Source organism: Eucyclogobius newberryi, unplaced genomic scaffold, assembly GCF_026437365.1.
Source record: "Eucyclogobius newberryi isolate DKJ021-1_F unplaced genomic scaffold, fEucNew1.0.hap1 SCAF_20, whole genome shotgun sequence".
NCBI classification, from domain to species: Eukaryota; Metazoa; Chordata; class Actinopteri; order Gobiiformes; family Gobiidae; genus Eucyclogobius; species Eucyclogobius newberryi.
In genome coordinates, this window is record NW_027315835.1 from 6,779,820 (window position 1) to 6,805,331 (window position 25,512).

General features: G+C 44.0%; 1 protein-coding gene and 1 long non-coding RNA gene across 2 annotated transcripts in view; one reads left to right on the forward strand and one right to left on the reverse strand.

Moving 5' to 3' along the window:
- Positions 1 to 7,431, reverse strand: part of chst15 (carbohydrate (N-acetylgalactosamine 4-sulfate 6-O) sulfotransferase 15) — a 65,024-nt gene extending 57,593 nt beyond the window's left edge. Inside the window, exon 1 of the mRNA XM_072455734.1 lies at positions 7,288 to 7,431. The gene's annotated coding sequence lies outside the window, so the exon portion shown is untranslated. The remainder of the gene's footprint in view (positions 1 to 7,287) is intronic.
- A 14,477-nt stretch (positions 7,432 to 21,908) lies between these two features.
- On the forward strand, positions 21,909 to 24,423 carry LOC140368711 (uncharacterized). The gene is made up of 3 exons (XR_011928190.1): positions 21,909 to 22,042; positions 24,145 to 24,257; positions 24,326 to 24,423. It is a non-coding gene; the product is annotated as an uncharacterized lncRNA (long non-coding RNA).
- Positions 24,424 to 25,512: the final 1,089 nt, after the last annotated feature.

A 25,512-nucleotide genomic window follows, 5' to 3' on the forward strand; every position in this document is an offset into this window, starting at 1 on the left:
TTTTTGAGCTTTTAATCAAATTTGTATCCGTTTTAATCACATTTTTGTTGCTTTTAATCATGTTTTTGTCAGTTTTAATCACATTTTTGTCAATAGTAGTCACATTTTTTGAGCTTTTAATCAAATTTGTATCCGTTTTAATCACATTTTTGTTGCTTTTAATCACGTTTTTGTCAGTTTTAATCGCATTTTTGTCAATAGTAGTCACATTTTTGTAGCTTTTAATCACATTTTATCCGTTTTAATCACATTTTTGTTGCTTTTATACACGTTTTTGTCATTTACAGTCACACTGTTGTAGCTTTTAGGCAAGTTTTTGCCACTTTTCAGTCACACAATTGTTGCCTTCAGTCTCACACACACACTTGGAATCACCAGATGTCTTTTTGTCAATCGCTGACATCGGCCTCATCGTTAAAAAGTATAATTCCAGTACGATTTAGATTTAATTCACAGAGAACACTTTAGTTACGTTTGTGTTGCCGACGGTTACTCGCTGAACCGGTCTGGACGATCGGCGCAGTCCAAACGTGCCCAACGTGAATACAACTGGCCGCTGTTCTAATACGATCTGCGCGGGCGTTACATTTGATTCATTCGCTCCACTTCCTCCGCACGCTGCCGTCAATCAAAGACACGCCCAAAACGGGACAGCAGCAGTAAACGTGTTAGTGTTTGTACCAAAAAGTACTTGGATACTGTTTTATGGGCTATTCATCAATAAGATAATCGTACTTCTGGCCGATCTGGATTCTAAAACGCAAGTGACGCATCCTTGAGGCGCGTGGAGTGACTTAGCCAAAGATTATTTCCACATTTATTTTGTAAAAATGCGTTTAAAAGTCTCAATATGCAGCTTTAGTGATGTTTTTGTTACTTTCAGTTAATTTTTTTTTTGCTCTTAGTCAAATTTTTGCCCTTTTTAGTCACATTATGTCGCTATTACTCACGTTATTGTCGCTTTAAGTCAGATTTTTGTCGCTGTAAGTCACGGTTTTGTAACTCTAAGTCACATTTTTGCCCTTTTTAGTCACATTTTGTCACTATTAGTCATTTTTTTTGCTTTTAGTCACGGTTTTGTTGCATTAAGTCACGGTTTTGTTGTAGTCAGGTTTTTGTCTTTTAGTCAAGTTTTTGTCTCTTTTAGTCACGTTTTTGTCTCTTTAAGTCACATTTTTGTTGCTTTTTGTCACGTTTTCGTCGATTTGAGTCACGTTTTCAAAGCTTTTACTCACGTTTTTGTCACTTTTATTCACACTTTTGCCCTTTTTATGCACGTTTTTGTCGCTTTTAGTCACATCTTTGCCCACTTCAGTCACGTTTTTGTTACTTTAAGTCTCGTTCACCACATTTCCTTCTATTTCCACCTTTACATGATTAAAAATGTGTTTTAAAAGTCCCAGCGTGCACCCGAAAGGATTGTTTGACAAGTCCACTCCTGAAATAATGGCTCGCAGCCCAAACGCAAACGCAGAAACGTCACAATCAATTTACGATTCACTCCCAAATGTCCAAAACGATGACCTCTGTTCCTCTGCTCGTCGTGACCTCCCGCTGAACCTCTTTCCACAGACGAGTCGGCGTGCGAGAACAGAAACAACTCGCCGGCATTTTCCCCTCACATCGTTCATTGTGTCGCGTCGTTTTGAGGAATCGCAGTCGCATTTTTGTCCGGCCTCGACAGAAATACGGCCGCGTTTTTGAAGCGCGCACCTTCCTCGTGATTCATCGCCGTCGATAAAGCGCCGCCGAGTCTCGGAAATGAGAGCGTGAGAGTAAACAAGCGCGACCATAAATCCATCCCTTTTTAGTCACATTATGTTGCTATTAGTCACGTTTTTGTTGCTATAAGTCACGTTTTTGTTGCTTTTAGTCAAGTTTTTGCCCTTTTTATGCATGATTTTGTTGCCATTAGACACATTTTTGCCCTTTTTTCTCACGTTTTTGTCAATTTTGTTCACATTTTTGCCCTATTGAAGCACGTTTTTGTCGCTATTAGACACATTTTAGCCCTTTTTACTCACGTTTTTGTCACTAATAGACACATTTTAGCCCTTTTCACTCTCGTTTTTGTCACTTTTATTCACATTTTTGCCCTTTTTATGCACATTTTTGTCGCTATTAGACACATTTTAGCCCTTTTTACTCACGTTTTTGTCACTAATAGACACATTTTAGCCCTTTTCACTCTGGTTTTTGTCATTTTTATTCACATTTTTGCCCTTTTTATGCGCATTTTTGTCGCTATTAGACACATTTTAGCCCTTTGACCTTAAATCCATCGTTATTAGACCAGAGGCAGAAGGGTCGGTTTTCGGACGCTGCTTGTGCTTCAGGCGGCGGATGAAGGTGAACGGGCTTTAAAAACAAAGAGGAGCGTTTGCCGGATTGCCAGTTCACGACACGAAACCGGTGCAAATAAAGTAAAAGGATAAAAACGGCAGGTACGTGTGCTTGAGGAAACCATAGAGCGCCATTAAAAGCAGAATATTGGACTTTGAAACTGTGAAAATTGCTACGTTTTGATCAAAATTCTACCAAAAGTTTGAATTTGTGAATGTTGTTTTGAAAAGAGGTAATATTTGAGTATCGAGTTTGTCATTTATAGTAAAAGAAATGCCACCAAAAGGTGGTCGAGGTGATATTTCTGTCACAAAATATTCATGTTGGAGATATCAGTTTTACTGATAATTAAACTTGAACTGATGCGTTTAAGACATGTTTTATCACAGTTTATACCTGTCGTACATATAGATGATAGTTTTACACCAATCGAGCGGTTATTTGTGGAGAAAACGCAGAAAAATCTGTAGAAAATGACATCACACCAGGGACAGGAAGTGACATCACACCAGGGACACTCATTCCAGTCAAAGTTTATGCAGAATTTACATAAAGAAACAACTTTTTTGACTCTTTAAACATTAAGTCGCCCTCATATATTTTCATTTGTCATATAAAAACATTTGTGACATTAGATGAGTTTTGCCCCAGTGTTTGCTGGGTAATTTCCTACTGCGAAGTCATCAATTACAAACAGGAAGTGGAATTATCTAAATATATTTATTTTAACTGCATTTTAGTTCAATGAGTCGTCCGGCCTGCAGGGGGCGCTTTAAATCATAAGGAACAACTCGTTTTTTAAACAAAATTCAATCTTTCTAACTATTTAGCTAATACTCTAACATAATCATCTATCATAATTCCTAACCCCAGACCTAACCTGAACGTTAATTAAGTTCTTACTAAGTCTAAATCATGCTTAATAACCCATTTGTTCATCATGAATTAAGGTGTTGTTAAGGCAAATTAAGGTGTAGTTATTATAAAGGGGTTTATACAGTTGTTTTATCATAATTTCCATTATCGTAGCCCTTTGACGGACAATAACCCTTTAATAAACAGCTGAATGTCATGTTTGTCATGAGCTTTTCAGACATCCAGGGTTAATTTACCACAAAGGTCAGAAAAACGCCAGACAAAATCCAAACAGTCCGAATGCCAAAGGTGTGGAGCAGCTGAGCCTCTGGACGCGACACAAACACCACAGAAACACCACAGAAACGCACTGAACTACAGCGCGTCCTGAATCGTCTTCATTAACGCTTTGTCCCACACAGAGAGCCCATTGAGTCTGAGTTATGCTCCGGATCAGAGGCCATTATGGAGAGGGGCAGGGGGCGTAGCAGCGGGCGGAGCTTTGGTGCATGCAAATGGGGTCGCGGCGTGCGGGGTCTGGGGGCTGCCTGCGGGGGGCCTCCGTCCGGACACACGCAAAGGACTGAAGCCAGAGCGTGGATCAATCAAAGCGCCCCCTACAGGTCGAGCAACTCTAACAACTGAAACAGTTTTATGTATTTAAAATGAAGCTAAAAATGATATTTTTTTTAGCACAGAATAGCTAATGTTTTAGCAAGCAAATTGTTTTATTACGTACCGTAATCATGTGACCGCACAGACATATCATGTGAACATGTGACCGCACAGACGTATCATGTGAACATGTGACCGCACAGACGTATCATGTGAACATGTGACTGCACAGATGTATCATGTGAACATGTGACTGCACAGATGTATCATGTGAACATGTGACCGCACAGACGTATCATGTGACCGCAGACGTATCATGTGACCGCACAGACGTATCATGTGAACATGTGACCGCACAGACGTATCATGTGAACATGTGACCGCACAGATGTATCATGTGAACATGTGACCGCACAGACGTATCATGTGACCGCAGACGTATCATGTGACCGCACAGACGTATCATGTGACCGCACAGACGTATCATGTGAACATGTGACCGCACAGACGTATTGTGTGAACATGTGACCGCACAGATGTATCATGTGAACATGTGACCGCACAGACGTATCATGTGACCGCACAGACGTATCATGTGAACATGTGACCGCACAGATGTATCATGTGAACATGTGACCGCAGAGACGTATCATGTGACCGCACAGACGTATCATGTGAACATGTGACCGCACAGATGTATCATGTGAACATGTGACCGCACAGACGTATCATGTGAACATGTGACCGCACAGACGTATCGTGTGAACATATGACCGCACAGACGTATCGTGTGAACATGTGACCGCACATATGTATCATGTGAACATGTGACCGCACAGACGTATCGTGTGAACATGTGACCGCACAGACGTATCATGTGAACATGTGACCGCACATATGTATCATGTGAACATGTGACCGCACAGACGTATCATGTGACCGCACAGACGTATCATTTGAACATGTGACCGCACAGACGTATCACGTCGTTAGACTCACAAGTATCATGAAAGTTTCTCTTACTTGTTGTTACTTGTTTGAGTCATTATTGTCGTGCAGTTGAAGCTTGAGCGCTCAGAACTTCAGGACGATCAAAAATATTGAAAACCAGACACTAATCGATACTAAAGCCAGCTCAAATACAGCAAGTATCGATACTTTAACCTGTTAACATCCGCCTCTTTCGCATTGCTTATTAAAAGAGGATGTTACGTTCCACGTGCAAGTGTGATGCATCATTAGAAAGCTTAGGCCTTCTAGTTTCTGCAGATGAACACACAGATGCACATGAACACTGTCAGGGCTTCAGAACTCACACTACAGAGGCCCAAACATAAACAAAACATCCTTTTTTTTAGTCTCGCTTGAATATTGTCAATTTGTAAAGGTCCTGAGCATGACATACTTCATTGTGTGCTTATGCTGTTCACTGTACATGATGTTTATCATGACAACAACTGTGTAAAGTTTCAGATCTCTAGGAACAGGCATTTTGGTGCTGTTGACCTTTTTGTATCAAAAAGTATATTCGGAACAAGTGATCCAAATATGTGCCAACTGTGCCAATTTTAGCTCCTCTATGATAATAAAACATACATTTTGATGTTTTGTAGGCCACTAATACCCATTATAACTGCTAAAAACAGTGTATGTGAAAATGTGTAAATATGAGTTTACCCATGAATTTCCCATAGAGGTGAAAAAAAAAGAAAAAAAGAAAAAAATTCTATGGGTATAATAATACATATATCTAACGAAATGCGCATCCAAAAGTCTAACAAAATCAGAAAACGAGATGCGTAAAGTCTTGCCACCTCATGCTGAAAAAAACGGCTCTTTCCTGCCTTTACGCATCTGAATTGTAAACACAAGCTCTGGCTCTTTCCTAAACCTCACCCACTGTTCGAAAGCTTGGTTCATTGGCTAGAATAATCTGTAAATCATTCTGTTCTACATCATTTTAAGCTGACGCTATGTGGATGTAAACAACATAAACGCGTGTGTCGGAAGCGGCGCTTCCCCCCCCGGAGGCTGTAAAAAACAAACACTTTGGTGGATGGTCTCATTCTGTAGCTAACAGTCTGAAGAAAAGATCGATGCCAAACACCATCTTATAAGTCAGACAGGTCATGTGTTATAGACGGAAGAAAACTTTGTTTACTTGACAACATTTCGAACTTCAGGAAAAACACAAGTGGATATTGTTTTTCTGTGGATTATTACGGACAGAACGAGTCCACTTACTGAAGGATTGAATGTGGATGAGGCCGTCATAATTTGCAAAACAGGTAAGACATTTTGATGAAAAGTTGAGACAAACTTTTGGTAATTGCTTCTTGAGGCATATTATTCAATGACATATTCATTTAGCTGAGAAAATAATCTTTAAAATGATGTATAACTTGCTGGTATTGACCACGAAAATAAAAGTGATGATGTAATAGAATTTTTAAAGTATGGTTTTCGCGGGCGCCTGGGCAGGTGGGCAATGTTTAATGTTTAATAAAGATGTATGAGTATTTTGTGTGATGTGGTCATTAAAAGACAAATATCATCAGTCCGGGTCAGATATGTACAATCCACAGCTTTTTGTGCATGAAAAACTGCTGCAGCCTCAAGTCTTCTCAACAGGAAGTGACAGGATTCTATTACGTTTCATGTTCACACAACAGACTGAACATGGACTGGTCTGAAACACAACTCTACAGCCAATGAAACAGCAGAAAACATGGATAAAAGTCACATTTGCTTCATAAAAGTGCACAAAGCCTTTTATTTCAACCCAAACAGAGGAATCCCGTGTGTCCGCGAGTCCCGTCTCCCATTGGCCGAAGCCCTTTTGTTTTGGTCAATGTCCACGCGACAATATACGCACGACAACGTCCACACGACAACGTCCAAGAACCGGCTAACACACGTCAGCCACGTACGTACACACAAGTACGTACACACACACGTACACACACACGTGCACACACACACGTACACACAGAGAGAGACAGAGACAAACACACACACAAACTCACACACACACACACAGACACATATACACACTCACACTCTCACACACACACACACACACACACACAGACACACACAAACACACACACACACACAGAGACACACACACACACACACACACACACAGACACACACAAACACACACACACACAGAGAAAGACACACACACACACACACACACACACAGAGAAAGACACACACACACACACACACACAGGTCAGATTCACTTTGCAGTTGAACTTTCATTAAGAATACGCGCCTTCATTGGCCGCGCGCGCTCAAAGAGCCCGTTATGTCCCGGTGCAGCGCGAGACGTGTCGCGGCTTCAAACTTTTCCACTCGTGAATCTGGCACGTTCTTTTCCGACGAGCTGAAAACAAACGGGACGAAAGGACCGGCGCGCGGTGTCATGAGAGGGTCTTGCCGTGAGGGTCTTGCCGTGAGGGTCTTACCGTGAGGGTCTTGCCGTGAGACTCCCGTGAGGATCTGAGTCACTTTGCGCTCAGTGAACACGGTTCCCACGCGACACGATCAGAGGGCGGCGCATGTCTCGCGGCGCTGACGGTAAATCCGCGCGTGGGTCAGGTCTTCACGCCCGAGATGAGTCGACGGTTCACGGCAGACGCCTCCACACCGACGCCTCTGCGCGTGCGTGCGCGTGTGTCTGTGCGTCGGTGAACACGAGCCTGTGTCGCGAGCTCCGCTCACCGTGCAGCCTCCGCGAGTCTGACAGAAGAGAGAGAGAGAGATGAGAGAGGAGAGAGAGGAGGGAGAGAGAGAGGAGAGAGAGGAGGGAGAGAGAGAGGAAGAGAGAGGAGGGAGAGAGAGAGGAAGAGAGAGAGGAGGGAGAGGGAGAGGAAGAGAGAGGAGGGAGAGAGAGAGGAAGAGAGAGGAGGGAGAGAGAGAGGAAGAGAGAGAGGAGGGAGAGGGAGAGGAAGAGAGAGGAGGGAGAGAGAGAGGAAGAGAGAGGAGGGAGAGAGAGAGGAAGAGAGAGAGGAAGAGAGAGAGAGGAAGAGAGAGGAGGGAGAGAGAGAGGAAGAGAGAGGAGGGAGAGAGGAAGAGGGAGAGGAGAGGAGAGAGGAGGGAGGACGAGAGAGAGAGGGAGGGAGAGAGGAAGAGAGAGAGGGAGGAAGAGAGAGATTAGGGAGGAGGGAGGAAGAGAAAGAGAGGGGAGAGAGAGAGGGAGGGAAAGAGAGAGGAAGAGGGAGGGAGAGAGACGACAGGAGAGGGGGAGAAAGGAGAGAAGGAGAGAGAGTGGGGGGAGAGAGGAAGAGAGGGGAAGGCAGGGGGAGAGAGATAAATCGGGAAAGGTTTTTCTTTAATGTTTTCACGTTGAACACATTGTCATAACTCAAAGTGTTATTGACGTGAGAGAAAGTGATAAATTGCACGTAATAAATCACGTTGTTAGAAAGATTTAGAACTTCATGTTGACTGAGCCTGAGGTTTTTCTGAAGTAAATCCACCTTTCACTTCACCAGCAAGAGGCCCATGTTCAGTCCTGACTCTGGCACCAGCAAGAGGCCCATGTTCAGTCCTGACTCTGGCACCAGCAAGAGGCCCATGTTTAGTCCTGACTCTGGCACCAGCAAGAGGCCAATGTTCAGTCCTGACTCTGGCACCAGCAAGAGGCCCATGTTTAGTCCTGACTCTGGCACCAGCAAGAGGCCCATGTTTAGTCCTGACTCTGGCACCAGCAAGAGGCCCATGTTCAGTCCTGACTCTGGCACCAGCAAGAGGCCCATGTTCAGTCCTGACTCTGGCACCAGAAAGAGGCCTATGTTCAGTCCTGACTCTGGCACCAGCAAGAGGCCCATGTTTAGTCCTGACTCTGGCACCTGGCTCTGGCACCAGCAAGAGGCCCATGTTTAGTCCTGGCTCTGGCACCAGCAAGAGGCCCATGTTTAGTCCTGACTCTGGGCACCAACCAGCAAGAGGCCCATGTTTAGTCCTGGCTCTGGCACCAGCAAGAGGCCCATGTTTAGTCCTGACTTTGGCACCAGCAAGAGACCCATGTTTAGTCCTGACTCTGGCACCAGCAGGAGGCCGGTCCATGTTTAGTCCTGACTGGCACCAGCAAGAGGTCCATGTTTAGTCCTGACTCTGGCACCAGCAAGAGGCCCATGTTTAGTCCTGACTCTGGCACCAGCAAGAGGCCCATGTTTAGTCCTGACTCTGGCACCAGCAAGAGGCCCATGTTTAGTCCTTACTCTGGCACCAGCAAGAGGCCCATGTTTAGTCCTGACTCTGGCACCAGCAAGAGGCCCATGCTCAGTCCTGACCCTGGCACCAGAAAGAGGCCTATGTTCAGTCCTGACTCTGGCACCAGCAAGAGGCCCATGTTTAGTCCTGACTCTGGCACCTGGCTCTGGCACCAGCAAGAGGCCCATGTTTAGTCCTGGCTCTGGCACCAGCAAGAGGCCCATGTTTAGTCCTGACTCTGGGCACCAACCAGCAAGAGGCCCATGTTTAGTCCTGGCTCTGGCACCAGCAAGAGGCCCATGTTTAGTCCTGACTTTGGCACCAGCAAGAGACCCATGTTTAGTCCTGACTCTGGCACCAGCAGGAGGCCGGTCCATGTTTAGTCCTGACTGGCACCAGCAAGAGGTCCATGTTTAGTCCTGACTCTGGGCACCAGCAGGAGGCCGGTCCATGTTTAGTCCTGACTCTGGCACCAGCAGGAGGCCGGTCCATGTTTAGTCCTGACTCTGGCACCAGCAGGAGGCCGGTCCATGTTTAATCCTGACTCTGGCACCAGCAGGAGGCCGGTCCATGTTTAGTCCCGACTCTGGCACCAGCAGGAGGCCGGTCCATGTTTAGTCCTGACTCTGGCACCAGCAGGAGGCCGGTCCATGTTTAGTCCTGACTCTGGCACCAGCAGGAGACCGGTCCATGTTTAGTCCTGACTCTGGCACCAGCAGGAGGCCAGTCCATGTTTAGTCCTGACTCTGGCACCAGCAGGAGGCCGGTCCATGTTTAATCCTGACTCTGGCACCAGCAGGAGGCCGGTCCATGTTTAATCCTGACTCTGGCACCAGCAGGAGGCCGGTCCATGATTAGTCCTGACTCTGGCACCAGCAGGAGGCCGGTCCATGTTTAGTCCTGACTCGGGGCACCAGCAGGAGGCCGGTCCATGTTTAGTCCTGACTCTGGCACCAGCAGGAGGCCGGTCCATATTTAGTCCTGACTCTGGCACCAGCAGGAGGCCGGTCCATGTTTAGTCCTGACTCTGGCACCAGCAGGAGGCCAGTCCATGTTTAATCCTGACTCTGGCACCAGCAGGGGGCCGGTCCATGTTTAGTCCTGACTCTGGCACCAGCAGGAGGCCGGTCCATGTTTAATCCTGACTCTGGCACCAGCAGGAGGCCGGTCCATGTTTAGTCCTGACTCCGGCACCAGCAGGAGGCCACGTACACATGCCCCGGCCACTTTTAACATCATAACCGCCGTGATGTGAGATGACGCAAGAACAACCTTTTCCCCGCGACGAAACTATCGCGAGCGTCAGCAACAGATAAAACACAAAACGTTTATTATTCAATATCGTTTGGGGAGTTACTTGGCCGTGAGCCGGTCCAACTCCTCGTGATCACATTCCCAATTCCATCCATCATTGTCCTGAATAAACTGAGCAGAAGAAGAAAAGGAACGTGGAAGGGCATCTGACTGAAAAACGCTCTGAGCACAGATGTATTTCAACATTTGTCCCATTTGTCCCCAGTTTGACCGTTTGTGTAAAGTTTATAATTGTACTTCCTGGTTGGACGTGAGCACAAATATGACACAGAGGTGATTCCACAGCTGTTACCATAGCAACCAGACTGTAAACAAGAGCCAAACTCCACAAACAACAGTTCTGATCTGACACACAATAATAGCATAAAACACCTTTATTTAGTCCAACCATGGTTTAAACTGTCTCTGTGTCGCACACTGATGACATCACAGAGGGATTCGGCTCTACTACCTGACATTTTAAACTTTTAAAATGTCTTCACAAACTGCAACTTAACAGAAGTAAAACTGTGATAAACTTTTACCACAAGTTCTACACCATCAAACTAAGTCAGAATTAGAAAAACAGCAGAACCTTTAATATGGACTTTAAAGTAACAGTGTGTAACTTTCTGTAAAACCATCCTCCAGAACAACATCCAGAACAACCTCCAGAACAACATCCAGAACAACCTCCAGAACATCCTCCAGAACAACCTCCAGAACAACATCCAGAACATCCTCCAGAACAACATCCAGAACATCCTCCAGAACAACATCCAGAACAACCTCCAGAACATCCTCCAGAACAACCTCCAGAACAACATCCAGAACATCCTCCAGAACAACATCCAGAACATCCTCCAGAACAACATCCAGAACATCCTCCATGGACATCCTCCAGAACAACATCCAGAACAACCTCCAGAACAACATCCAGAACAACCTCCAGAACATCCTCCAGAACAACCTCCAGAACAACATCCAGAACATCCTCCAGAACAACATCCAGAACATCCTCCAGAACAACCTCCAGAACAACATCCAGAACATCCTCCAGAACATCCTCCAGAACAACCTCCAGAACAACATCCAGAACATCCTCCAGAACAACATCCAGAACATCCTCCAGAACAACCTCCAGAACAACATCCAGAACATCCTCCAGAACATCCTCCAGAACATCCTCCAGAACAACCTCCAGAACATCCTCCAGAACAACATCCAGAACATCCTCCAGAACATCCTCCAGAACAACATCCAGAAAATCCTCCAGAACAACCTCCAGAACAACATCCAGAACATCCTCCAGAACAACATCCAGAACAACCTCCAGAACATCCTCCAGAACAACCTCCAGAACAACATCCAGAACATCCTCCAGAACAACATCCAGAACATCCTCCAGAACAACCTCCAGAACAACATCCAGAACATCCTCCAGAACATCCTCCAGAACATCCTCCAGAACAACCTCCAGAACATCCTCCAGAACAACATCCAGAACATCCTCCAGAACATCCTCCAGAACATCCTCCAGAACCTCCTCCAGAACAACATCCAGAACATCCTCCAGAACAACATCCAGAACATCCTCCAGAACATCCTCCAGAACATCCTCCAGAACATCCTCCAGAACAACATCCAGAACAACCTCCAGAACAACATCCAGAACATCCTCCAGAACATCCTCCAGAACATCCTCCAGAACATCCTCCAGAACAACATCCAGAACATCCTCCAGAGCATCCTCCAGAACAACCTCCAGAACATCCTCCAGAACATCCTCCATGGACATCCTCCAGAACATCCTCCAGAACATCCTCCAGAACATCCTCCAGAACAACCTCCAGACCATCCTCCAGAACAACCTCCAGAACATCCTCCAGAACATCCTCCATGGACATCCTCCAGAACATCCTCCAGACAAACATCCAGAACATCCTCCAGACAATCCTCCAGAACATCCTCCAGAACATCCTCCAGAACAACATCCAGAACATCCTCCAGAACATCCTCCACAGACATAGACACGTCCGTTTTGTGCCGTACTGTGGAATATTACAGCCAAAGAAATAACATATTCATCAAAACAAGCCACGTACGAGTCAGGTGTGTGGAGAGGCGAGCCCACATACAGCACGGACACGTTTTTATATACATTTTAGCGCAATAAAACCAATACAATTTTTTTTTTAAATTATATACATACATACATGTTTTATTATATATATTTTATTATTTTACATTAAAATACAGAATAATAAGTCATAGATTGTGAAAATAATATCAGACAAAAACATAATAATAACACGTCTCATTCTTCGCCATAAAGTCCGTAAACGTTCTCATTGGTCGTTGACGTCTTTATTCCCTCGCTCTCATTGGTCGCTGACGTCTTCATTCCCTCGCTCTCATTGGTCGTTGACGTCTTTATTCCCTCGCTCTCATTGGTCGCTGACGTCTTTATTCCCTCGCTCTCATTGGTCGCTGACGTCTTTATTCCCTCGCTCTCATTGGTCGTTGACGTCTTTATTCCCTCGCTCTCATTGGTCGTTGACGTCTTTATTCCCTCGCTCTCATTGGTCGCTGACGTCTTTATTCCCTCGCTCTCATTGGTCGCTGACGTCTTTATTCCCTCGCTCTCATTGGTCGCTGACGTCTTCATTCCCTCGCTCTCATTGGTCGCTGACGTCTTCATTCCCTCGCTCTCATTGGTCGCTGACGTCTTTATTCTCTCGCTCTCATTGGTCGCTGACGTCTTCATTCCCTCGCTCTCATTGGTCGTTGACGTCTTTATTCCCTCGCTCTCATTGGTCACTAACGTCTTCATTCCCTCGCTCTCATTGGTCGCTGACGTCTTTATTCCCTCGCTCTCATTGGTCGTTGACGTCTTCATTCCCTCGCTCTCATTGGTCGCTGACGTCTTTATTCCCTCGCTCTCATTGGTCACTGACGTCTTCATTCCCTCGCTCTCATTGGTCGCTGACGTCTTTATTCCCTCGCTCTCATTGGTCGTTGACGTCTTCATTCCCTCGCTCTCATTGGTCGCTGACGTCTTTATTCCCTCGCTCTCATTGGTCGCTGACGTCTTCATTCCCTCGCTCTCATTGGTCGCTGACGTCTTTATTCCCTCGCTCTCATTGGTCGCTGACGTCTTCATTCCCTCGCTTTCATTGGTCGCTGACATCTTCATTCCCTCGCTCTCATTGGTCGCTGACGTCTTCATTCCCTCGCTCTCATTGGTCGCTGACGTCTTCATTCCCTCGCTCTCATTGGTCGCTGACGTCTTCATTCCCTCGCTCTCATTGGTCGCTGACGTCTTTATTCCCTCGCTCTCATTGGTCGCTGACGTCTTCATTCCCTCGCTCTCATTGGTCGCTGACGTCTTTATTCCCTCGCTCTCATTGGTCGCTGACGTCTTCATTCGACAACGATGTTTGTTTCAACGACATCGATGTTTGGTCCGTGGACGACAAAAAGACGATGACTTTTTGTTTTTGGTAATTATCCTAAAACGAGCAGCTTTTTTGTATTTTATCCTTTTTAGACGTTTATGACCTGCTTTTCCTCTGAGAACGATTTAGCCTTTGAACTGCTGGTAAATGTGTTGCTTTCTAACATTTTAACCTTGTTTAAATTGTTTTTGTTAAAATTTTTAGTCGCTGATGTTTGCAGAGTAAAAATTTAGGTTTAAAAAGTGTTAAAACATTTTGAAAAAAAATCGCCTTAATATTCAATTTCAAGTGAAAATTCACAATAAAAGATTAAACATTAATTTTACTTAAGATGGATTTTTGAAGTCTTGGTTTGCTCCAAAAAAATCCATGAAAAATAAATGTGATTTTAGACTTTTAGACGCACTGAATATTTGAAAGGCAATTTTTTTTATATTATTTTTTTTTCAAACTGAGAAAAAAAAAAAACCTCAGCGACTTGATTTAAACACGTGTTCAAACATGTTTTTTTCGGGGTAAAATTATAAATATCAGAAAGAGAACTTTGCAAAGATTTGAAATTCAAGATCTTCCATAAACTGCCCGAGAATGTTCCACACTAGGGCATTAAACTGTGCACAGGAACACGCCAACATTCAGTAAAGTTCTGTCGAAGAATCAGCGTTTTAAAGGTATTTTAAAGCAATAAAAATCCCCTGTAAGTGAACAAATGCAGGACAGATGAATGCCATACTGTGGAACATTCCGGCAATGCAATGACATCGCCATGGAGACAAGCAGCTGCCAGAGAAGTTACACAGGGCCTCAGAGTTATGAGAATGCAAGTATTTTTGGAAATATTTAGATTTCAGAAGTCCAAACTGTTTTGTAATCATAATAAAAAATGTACTTTGGGGTTGTTTTGTCTCAAACTAATGACGTTATTCCAAACACAGAGATCACATTTGAACTCAAACTGCCCAATGACCTTCAGTTCACGCTCTGAGTCAAACGTGTTTGTGCAGAAGAAACTGGGAGTGAATATTTCCCTGAGAATCCAAGTCATTAACCACGAGACGGAAAGATAGACGGGTCAAGTCCTTAAATGTCATGCAATACTTTAGTCCTGGTTTAGACCTGGTTTAGGCCTGGTTTAGACCTGGTTTAAGCCTGGTTTAGGCCTGGTTTTGACCTGGTTTAGTCCTGGTTTAGACCTGGTTTAGTCCTAGTTTAGACTTGGTTTAGTCCTGGTTTAGTCCTGGTTTAGACCTGGTTTAGTCCTAGTTTAGACTTGGTTTAGTCCTGGTTTAGCCCTAGTTTAGATCTGGTTTAGTCCTGGTTTAGTCCTGGTTTAGTCCTGGTTTATTCTTAGTTTAGACCTGGTTTAGTCCTGGTTTAGTCCTGGTTTAGACCTGGTTTAGGCCTGGTTTAGACCTGGTTTAGTCCTGGTTTATTCCTAGTTTAGACCTGGTTTAGTCCTGGTTTAGTCCTGGTTTAGACCTGGTTTAAGCCTGGTTTAGACCTGGTTTAGTCCTGGTTTAGTCCTGGTTTAGACCTGGTTTAGTCCTGGTTTAGTCCTGGTTTAGACCTGGTTTAGTCCTGGTTTAGTCCTGGTTTAGACCTGGTTTAGACCTGTACATACTTTTACATATTTTTGAACTGGTCTGAAAAGTATAAAGTACTTTTCATATTTGAGAGGTTATTTGTAGCACGTTTATAGTGACATTCTTTCAGTATCGGGTTTGAGCAAATTAAAATATACACATAAAATTCATTAGGAAAAAAATCTGAGCGAAAATATTTTTACTTTTGTATTTTTCTATTTCTAGGAATTTTAAAACACAAAACAACAAAACCAAACACAACAAAACCAGAGAGAAACAAAATAAGTGTAATATTTGAATGAAAGTGCTTTTTAAACCTTGCTGTGAGTGCGTGTTTGCTTGTTCTGCCTGTGCTGGGACGCTCTGGTTTCCCTCATCAGACGCAGACGTTTCTCAGACCTTTATCTCGTTGGCGTTCCTGGACTTAGTTTGCAGCGGCGGACGTTTGTTTATACGAGGAAATACTTTTATCGAGAGCGAAAGAACACAAACACGTTGAAATATTAGTACTGCCCACGCACTTCTGTGACAGAGATATCAGGTCGTTCTGATCAGCGACGTGTTTAGAAAGAACAAATCAGCCCAAAGAACGGCTAAAACAAAACTAAATAAATGATTAAAATCACAGAAAATATGAAAATACTGTTTTTAGACCTGGTTTAGTCCTGGTTTAGTCCTGTTTTTGGACCTGGTTTAGTCCTTGTTTAGTCCTGTTTTTAGACCTGGTTTAGTCCTGTTTTTAGACCTGGTTTAGTCCTGTTTTTAGACCGGGTTTAGTCCTGTTTTTAGTCCTGGTTTAGTCCTGTTTTTAGACCTGATTTAGTCAGTTTTTTAGACCTGGTTTAGTGCTGTTTTAAACCTGGTTTGGTGCTGTTTTTAGACCTGGTTTAGTCCTGTTTTTAGACCTGGTTTAGTCCTGTTGTTAAACCTGATTTAGTCTGGTTTTTAGACCTGGTTTAGTCCTGTTTTTGGACCGAATTTAGTCCTGGTTTAGTGCTGTTTTTGGACCTGGTTTAGTCCTCTTTTTAGTCTTGGTTTAGTCCTGGTTTAGTCCTGATTCATGCAGTATTTTCTTGTTTTTATTGTGTGATTTCTCGACTATCACAAAGTCATTTTGGGGATTGTTAAAGTTTGTTCGTCACAACTGTGGATTTAGTTCATTTTACTTTTCCATCATCACGTTGTCATTTTGTGTTAAAAGTTCTGAATTTATCTTTAAACCATGAAATTGTCCCGCGCTCTTTATTTGTTCTTTATTTAAATGTCTTTCTGAACAGAGCGAAAACACGTCTCAAACATTTAAATTCTGCTGCTTCAGGTCTAAACCGGGTCTAAACCAAGACTAAACCAGGTCTAAACCGGGTCTAAACCAAGACTAAACCAGGTATAAACCAAGACTAAACCAGGTCTAAACCGGGTCCAAACCAAGACTAAACCAGGTCTAAGCCGGGTCTAAATCAGGTCTAAACCACGTATAAACCAAGACTAAACCGGATCTAAACCAAGACTAAACCAGGTATAAACCAAGACTAAACCGGGACTAAACCAGGTCTAAACCGGGTCCAAACCAAGACTAAACCAGGTCTAAACCGGGTCTAAATCAGGTCTAAACCAGGTATAAACCAAGACTAAACCGGATCTAAACCAAGACTAAACCAGGTATAAACCAGGACTAAACCAGGTCTAAACCAGGTCTAAACCGGGTCCAAACCAAGACTAAACCAGGTCTAAACCAAGACTAAACCGGATCTAAACCAAGACTAAACCAGGTATAAACCAAGACTAAACCAGGTCTAAACCGGGTCCAAACCAAGACTAAACCAGGTCTAAACCGGGTCTAAATCAGGTCTAAACCAGGTATAAACCAAGACTAAACCGGAGCTAAACCAAGACTAAACCAGGTATAAACCAGGACTAAACCAGGTCTAAACCAGGTCTAAACCGGGTCCAAACCAAGACTAAACCAGGTCTAAACCGGGTCTAAATCAGGTCTAAACCAGGTCTAAACCAGGACTAAACCAGGACTAAACCATGTCTCAACCAGGACTAAACCAGGTCTAAACCGGGTCTAAACCAGGTCTAAATCAGGTCTAAACTGGGTCCAAACCAGGTCTAAACCAGGACCAACCCGGGACTAAACCAGGTCTAAACTTGAAAACTTAAATCTTAAATTTATTTATTTTGACCTCAAACCACTTTAAAAGTACTTAATACTTTCCAGTCCTGTTAAAAAATGTAATGAAGTAAAAGTAAAAAGTACTTTTCCTCATGTACTTTTCACAGGTCCAGAGTTTCTTGTCCTGACCCTTGGCTTGTGTCACACTCACTGTAGAAGGAGCACGTCAGGAGGACCAGCCCTAGCGGTCAGACGTTTAAGATAATATTTGCGAGTTATAAATCTGAAACATGGAAAGAGCCGGTATTTCTTCTTCTTTATTTGGAGAAAACTGACAGAAAATGTAATGTGAAGCCAGAGTTCAGAAAAACGTTGTGTTTAGTCCATGGAAAATGAAACATGCCGGGAAAAGAACCTTTTTAACCCTGTTCTAGTCGCCATTTAAAGCAGAACTAAGTATCTCTGACGATAGAGCTCCCCCTGCTGCTCCTTTGTGGCAAATACAGTGTCAGAAAACACATTTTTCTCTGTCTTTCTTTCTCATGATAAGTCAGTACGATCACACGCAAAAACATTTCACAAAAAGAGCCAGGGTTTCTCAGGAGAGTCGTCTTCAGGTCGTGATTCCGCCCCAAGACAGCAGGGGGCAACGAGGGGCACGTCAAACACCCGGAAAAACACATTTTAACCATCACAGGGACTTTCAACGAGGTGGAAATGTTACTCAGTTCTGCTTTAACGTTTTTTTAGTGACACTTTGTATTGGAAAATCTGCTTAATTCAAACATTTTCGATCCGAGAGAGAAAATACTTGGACTCAGTGACTCCAAAAATGCAGTTCCTACTTAGTGAGTGACTAAAATATAGAATAACAGTGAGAAATTGTGTTTTATTGTTTTAATTGTTTGTTGGAACTCCACTTCATTTCACATAAAGCCAGTTAGTTTCCACTTTCAGACTGAACGCAGACGAGGGGTAGTTCCTGTAAATCGGGACTAGGGGACGACAGGGACGACAGGAACAATAGGGACTTGGTTCTTGGTCCTGCCGCTGCTCCTCTTACAGTATCCGTCGTGTCCGTACCACATTCCTGACCGTCCTTGACCTTTTCGTGACTAAAAGCGGAAACACTTTCGGACTCTTGAACATCTGAACGTTTGTGACGAGCTCGGAACAGAAACGAAGCTGCAGCGCTTCTGGAAAATCAGCCCCTTAATAGTATATTAATGCAAGTTTTTATCTTTTGGCAATAAAAAGTTCTGTACGTGCGATATTTGATACATTACACGCGGTATTCTTCCATATTCCACGATTTGTAACGAACAGAGCACATTTTAACAACAGTAATTATTTGTTTTAACCACAAACTGCTCAAAAATCACCCCATTTTAGTCATAAAAACTGTAAAAATACTCTTTGTGATGTATCGCTATCAGTATTTCTACTACGACTACTTTTACTTCCATTTCTTCTTCCTTTACCACAGGATTATTAACGCTACTATTCAATTACGCTCCGTCATTTTAGCAGAATCGCTTGCCAAATCCGCCCCTCTCAAAGTTAGCGGCTAACTGAGGCTAAGCGCTCCACGTCTCACGGGATAAAAGTCCTGAGGTGGCGCGCGTGTTCGGCGCTGATAAGAACCATGAATATTCAGCGGGACGTGTCGCACAGTCACACATCGTCGCTGCGTGCGCATTCGCTGACTCCGGAGAGGCCACGCTTTACTGTCAAATCAATTAACTCACAAATATACACGCTAAATGTATCACCCAAAAAAAGTTGGAAATGCTAAACGTAGTAGCAATGCACAACCGCGAGTCAAGCGTTGAGAATACTGCGCACATCCTGGCGTGACATACGACATATCTCATTTATTTAGCATAAAAACGTCAACTGTGTCGTTTGTAGACGGCGCACGCTAATGTCGTTTAAGGCCGTTACATTTGCAAGTGTCAATATCTAACGTTTAGCTCTATTTTATAAAGTTTACTCATTAATTCATGCACTTGCTGAAACAAAACTAAAACGTCCTTGTGTTTTTGGTGCACAACACAATGTTTGTCACGCGATTGTTAGCGTTTGTGCTAATTATGGCGCTAAACGCTACGACTTAAAAACTGCCCAGGACAAATCCAAACATTTGTCCTTTTTTTTTCGCTTTGTGGAGCTGCGACGGCGCTGCCAGGAGCTCTCTGAACGCCGTTATTGTGCAATATCAAAACTGTACACGATGCGACGGGATGTGTTTTAAGAATTTCCCCGCGGAGATGAATAAAAGTCAGATTCTGATTCTTATTTTTGATCAGAGAACAACAATATCCCGTGGAGAAACGCTCAGATAAAAGCACATTCTGCGTTTGGCCTGGTTTAGAACCGTGTCGCCGCTCGATTGCTTTTTTCACGGGCGGCAGAAGCTCCAGGACGAGGCCGCGCTGATTGTTTTCCAGCCCCAGAGGAGGAGCTGGGACCTGGGCAGAGCGGGGCGGCCGGCGTCCCTGGGCACCGCGCCGCCGGCGGAGAGGACCGCGGCGACCTCGGAGTGATTGAAAGTCTCGCCTCCGGACCAAATAACAAATCATCTTTCATCACGAGGGCGGAAGAAGGCGAGACGGGCGGAAAATGTGTCTTTACGGAGGCCTGTGATCCCGCTCCGACCGCTTTAAACGTTTTAATGTGGTTGGACCGCTCGTTAAAACACAATTAAGAGTGAGTTAAGGTTTTGCTGAAGGTTGTAGAAAATGAAATACAATGTGTCTCAGTTTTAGCTGTTTTATGTTCATAGTTTGAGGTCCTGATTGTAAAACTTGACATCACGATAGGAAATTCCACAATTGTTACTTAGCAACCATTTACACTCGGCCAAAACTCTAACTTTCATGTGACAGATATTATCATTTGGCAAATAGAGTTAGATAATGACAGCAACTAATGTTTAAATTATGTTTGTTTAATATATTTTTGTTCTCCAAAGTGTGATGTCATCAATATGTTTGACTTTGTTCTACTTCCTGTACTTCCCATGACCTCATCTGTCCACAAGAGGGCAATAGAGCGTGAACTCCAGCTTTATTTTAAAATCAACAAAACTTATTTGTTTCACAGAGAAGTCATTATCAGTCATTTGATGCTGCATTTTCTAATTCACATGAAATTCAAACTTCAAATCCTAAAATGCCCAAAATAAACCAACAGAGGTTTCCATGGCATTTTCACCAGGTGCGACCAATCCACACCGATGAAGACCTTGATGCTGATTGGCCGAGAGAGCTCCATTTATAAACACCATCACTTTCTCCAGTCCACGAGCTCAACAAGATGCAGCGGAGACGACTGTCTAAGTGTGTGCCTGGTCACCTGGTGACCGCCGCCCTTTTACTGGCCTTTCACTGGACACAAACGGAGGCCTCGGTCTTGAGAAAAACCGACAGACGCGACGGACTGAAAGAAGCCACTGAGACTGCGAGTGACGTCCGAGAAGGAGTCATCGTGTTTGGGAAAGCCCCTCAAACTGCTTCCTTGGATGAGCTCCAAGCTGACTCTACAGGTAATCTGAGGCGCTCAGTGACTGAACACGCTCTGTGGATCTGTGTGAGCGTCAGTGTTCATCCAAACATCATACTCAGGCTGAAAGGTCATGGAAGCAGCTCTTCAGCTCTTTAGTGCCATTAAAGCCTCTTGATCTTCAGAGACTTTGTGCAGCTTCTGCCACAAACTCAGAAGGTTTTCATCTTCAGTTGTAATTTAGTTTAATTTTGGGCTTAACAATATCTTCAGTTCTGACACTTTGCATTAGCTCGTTCTTTGGAAGTGATCATAGGCCAATACAATAGGCTTTGTGCCTAGCAGCAGTGGCTAGTAGTAGCATTAGCGTTAGCATTGAGACAAACACTCCTTTTTGAAATATTGTACTGTTTTTGTAAAGTCTTAAACATGATGTTAGACATTCACAACTGTACACTCTGATCTTTACTATTTATTCATTGAGTTTTGAATTCCCAGAGAAAGAATTGGACAGGAAGTATGATAACACTGAGCTAGCCAAATGTGTAAATGGCTAACTGCAACTGTAGACTAGGCTAATTAAATTCATTTTCCAATGTGTCATTAACCAGATAAAACTAAAATACCGTTTGCATCGTCTTTAGAAAGAGGTGACAGTATTTTAAGGGTATTTAATTCACAAGACTTAAGATGAGTAAAAGTACTGTCAATACTAAATGTGTTTGTACACCAAACCCTACAGTACTTCAGCTTGAGTAATTGACTGAACTACTTGTACTGGTGTAATATTTGACCAGGTGTATGTGAAATGTTCTGTCATGAAGTGCTGCAGGTAATGGCTGAATTGTCACCTGTACTCTTGTATGTTCTTTTCAATTGTTTCTACTTTTTTTTTTTTTTTTTTTTGCGCTTGCAGGATTCATTAAAGGACAAGTTTTGGATGTCAGCTCACAAGAAGCCCAGTGGAAGCGCATGTCTCCTTCACTGCAGTGTGGACAGGACCATATGAAATTCCAAGCCAGTGGATCACCTGTATTTGGACTGGGCCAAAGTGAGTAACTAAAGCTCAGTTTTAAGCATTCTCGGAGCAGCTGTTTAACCTGTTCCCATCCACCTATTTCACCCTGTGCACAATGGTTGGACATACCCAAATGGCATTGCTTATGAAAAGAGGATCTTGCAGCCAACGTGTAAGTGTGATGCATCATTAGAAAGCTTAGGCCTTTTAGTGTCTGCAGATGAACACACAGATGCACATGAACACTGTCAGGGCTTCAGAACTTACATTACAGAAGCCCAAACATGAACAAAATATAATTTTTTTTAGTCTCGCCTGAATATTGTCAATTTGTAATGGCCCTGAGCATGACATACTTCATTGTGTGCATATGCTGTTCACTGTACATGATTATCATGACAACTGTGTAAAGTTTAAGATCTCTAGGAACGGGCATTTTGGTGCTGTTGACCTATGTGTGACCAAATATGTGCCAAACTGTTTTAAAATTTTAGCTCCTATGATAAAACATTTAGTTTTGTAGGCCACTAATACCCATTATAACTGACAAAAACAATATGTGAAAAAGTGTAAAGTTTATCCATGAATTTCCCATATCGAGGTGAGAAAAAAAAAAATATAATTTTATTTTTGTATTGGTATAATACATGTATCCAACAAAATGCGCGTCCAAAAGATTAAATAAAATCAGACCGTGATGTGTAAAATCTAGTCGCCAAATGCCGAAAAATCTAGGCTCTAACAGCCTTGCGCACGTGAATAAACCCTAAGTCCTGCCCCGCATTCTAAAGCTATTCTTAGTGGCTAGAATAATGTCAGTCTGATATGTGACTGCATGCTAGCGCTATGTGGCTAATAACAATGGAACCATGTGCGTCGGAAGCGGCGCATTTGTTTTGCTCCGGAGGCTGTAGAGAACAAACTCGGGGACTGAAATTGGTGGATGGTCTAATTCTGTAGCTAACCGTCTGAAGAAAAAATCTGTCAAACACCATCTTATAAGTCAAACGGGTCATTTGTTATGGACGGAGAAATGTGCCGGCTGAGCCTTAATCCTGAATATCGTCCTAGGAAAACTTTGTTTACTTGCCAATATCTCGCTCTGATAACTTAAGGAAAAATACAAGTGGATATTTTTCAATGATTCCTTACGGACAGACTGAGCACAAGGATGTGCAGAACTAGATAATTTGCAATGGCTGAAGCCATTGCTAGAGTGTCTGCGTCTCTCCCTCCCCCTCTCTCTCCCTCTCCCTCCCCCCCTCTCTCCCTCTCTCCCTCTCTCCCTCTCCCTCCCCCCTCTCTCTCCCCCCTCTCTCTCCCTCTCCCTCCCCCCTCTCTCTCCCTCCCCCCCTCTCTCTCCCTCTCCCTCCCCCCCTCTCTCCCTCTCTCCCTCTCTCTCTCTCCCTCTCTCTCTCCCTCCCCCCCTCTCACTCTCCCTCTCCCTCCCCCCTCTCTCTCCCTCTCCCTCCCCCCTCTCTCACTCTCCCACTCTCTCCCTCCCCCCCTCTCACTCGCCCTCTCCCTCCCCCCTCTCACTCGCCCACTCTCTCACACTCACACTCTAACTCACAAAGACTAAAGAATTACGCAGACACTCGATAATACCCCATTTATTTCACTAGGGAAAAAGTACTAATACTTTACAAAATTCTGCAAAAAGTAATAGCACACGTATTACTGTGAAAGCGATCGTAATCAGGTATAACTTGTTTGAAATCTGTTAAAGCGTTAAGGAGTTGAAATTGGCTAAATGGAAAATCATGGAAAATGTAATTTGTAGAACATGTGTGCGTGACGTCATCGCTCAGACACTCAATTAAAGCTGTTTCGTCTGTCATAAACGGCAAACAGGACATGCGTTTGTAAAAGTTGAGACTCTCTCAAACTATTGGCAATTGCTTATTGGAGCATATTATTCAATGAGATTCGTTTGGTTAAGAAAAAAAAACTTTAAAATGATGTACAACTTGCTGGTATTGACCACGGAAATAAAAGTTTAAGAACTTGAGTAATTTGGAAAATGCTCGCCGGCGCACAGGTGGATGGTAAAAGGTTTTAATGAGCTCCAGAATGTGAATGCGTTTTTATTTAAGACTCTCGCATTTGGTTTTAAATGTCTGGTTCTGTTGTAGATCCTTCCATGCCTTTGTCCCATGTGCCTTCCAAATGTGGCTACAAAATTCAGCGACGTCCCTCTGGTGTCGTCATGACTTTCCCCTATCATGGCTGCCATGTTGCTCATGAGGTAAACGGTGACTCTGGAAAAAAATGTCTTACTCTTTTAAGAAACTCTAAATGCACTCTTCTCTTCAGGGTGGACACTACAGTCTTCCACTGCGTTGGAACGGAGTCCCGGTGACCCTAAAGTGCCCCACACCTCAAGCTGACTATACACCTGCTGCTCCACAAGACTCCGCCCTTCATCCAAGGTCACTGTATAATCAAATGCAACAGGATCCAGCTCAATGGAAAGCATACTATTCCTATTTGCACCATAACCAACACCAGACCACCACTCCACCTCCACCACAAGATCCAGCTCAGTGGAACCCTTACTTCTCCCACTGGCACCAACTGCACCATAACAAACACCAGACCACTACGCCACAAGAGCCAGCTCAATGGAAAGCATACTATTCCTATTGGCACCAACTGCTCAATAACCAAGGCCAGACAACCACTCCACCTCCACCACAAAATCCAGGCAAGGGTCAGTGGTACGCCTACTTATCCCACTGGCACCAACTTCTCCATAACAAAGGCCAGACCATCACTCCACCTCCACCACAAAATCCAGGCAAGGGTCAGTGGTATGCCTACTTATCCCACTGGCACCAACTTCTCCATAACAAAAACCAGTCCACCACTCCACTCCCACCACAAGATCCAGTTAAGGGTCAGTGGAACCCTTACTTTTCCCACTGGCACCAACTGCTCCATAACAAAGGCCAGCCTACCACTCCACCTCCACCACAAAATCCAGGCAAGGGTCAGTGGTACGCCTACTTATCCCACTGGCACCAACTTCTCCATAACAAAAACCAGTCCACCACTCCACTCCCACCACAAGATCCAGTTAAGGGTCAGTGGAACCCTTACTTTTCCCACTGGCACCAACTGCTCCATAACAAAGGCCAGCCTACCACTCCACCTCCACCACAAAATCCAGGCAAGGGTCAGTGGTACGCCTACTTATCCCACTGGCACCAACTTCTCCATAACAAAGGCCAGACCATCACTCCACCTCCACCACAAAATCCAGGCAAGGGTCAGTGGTACGCTTACTTATCCCACTGGCACCAACTTCTCCATAACAAAAAACAGTCCACCACTCCACCTCCACCAAAAAATCCAGGCAAGGGTCAGTGGTACGCTTACTTATCCCACTGGCACCAACTGCTCCATAACAAAAACCAGTCCACTACTCCACTCCCACCACAAGATCCAGTTAAGGGTCAGTGGAACCCTTACTTTTCCCACTGGCACCAACTGCTCCATAA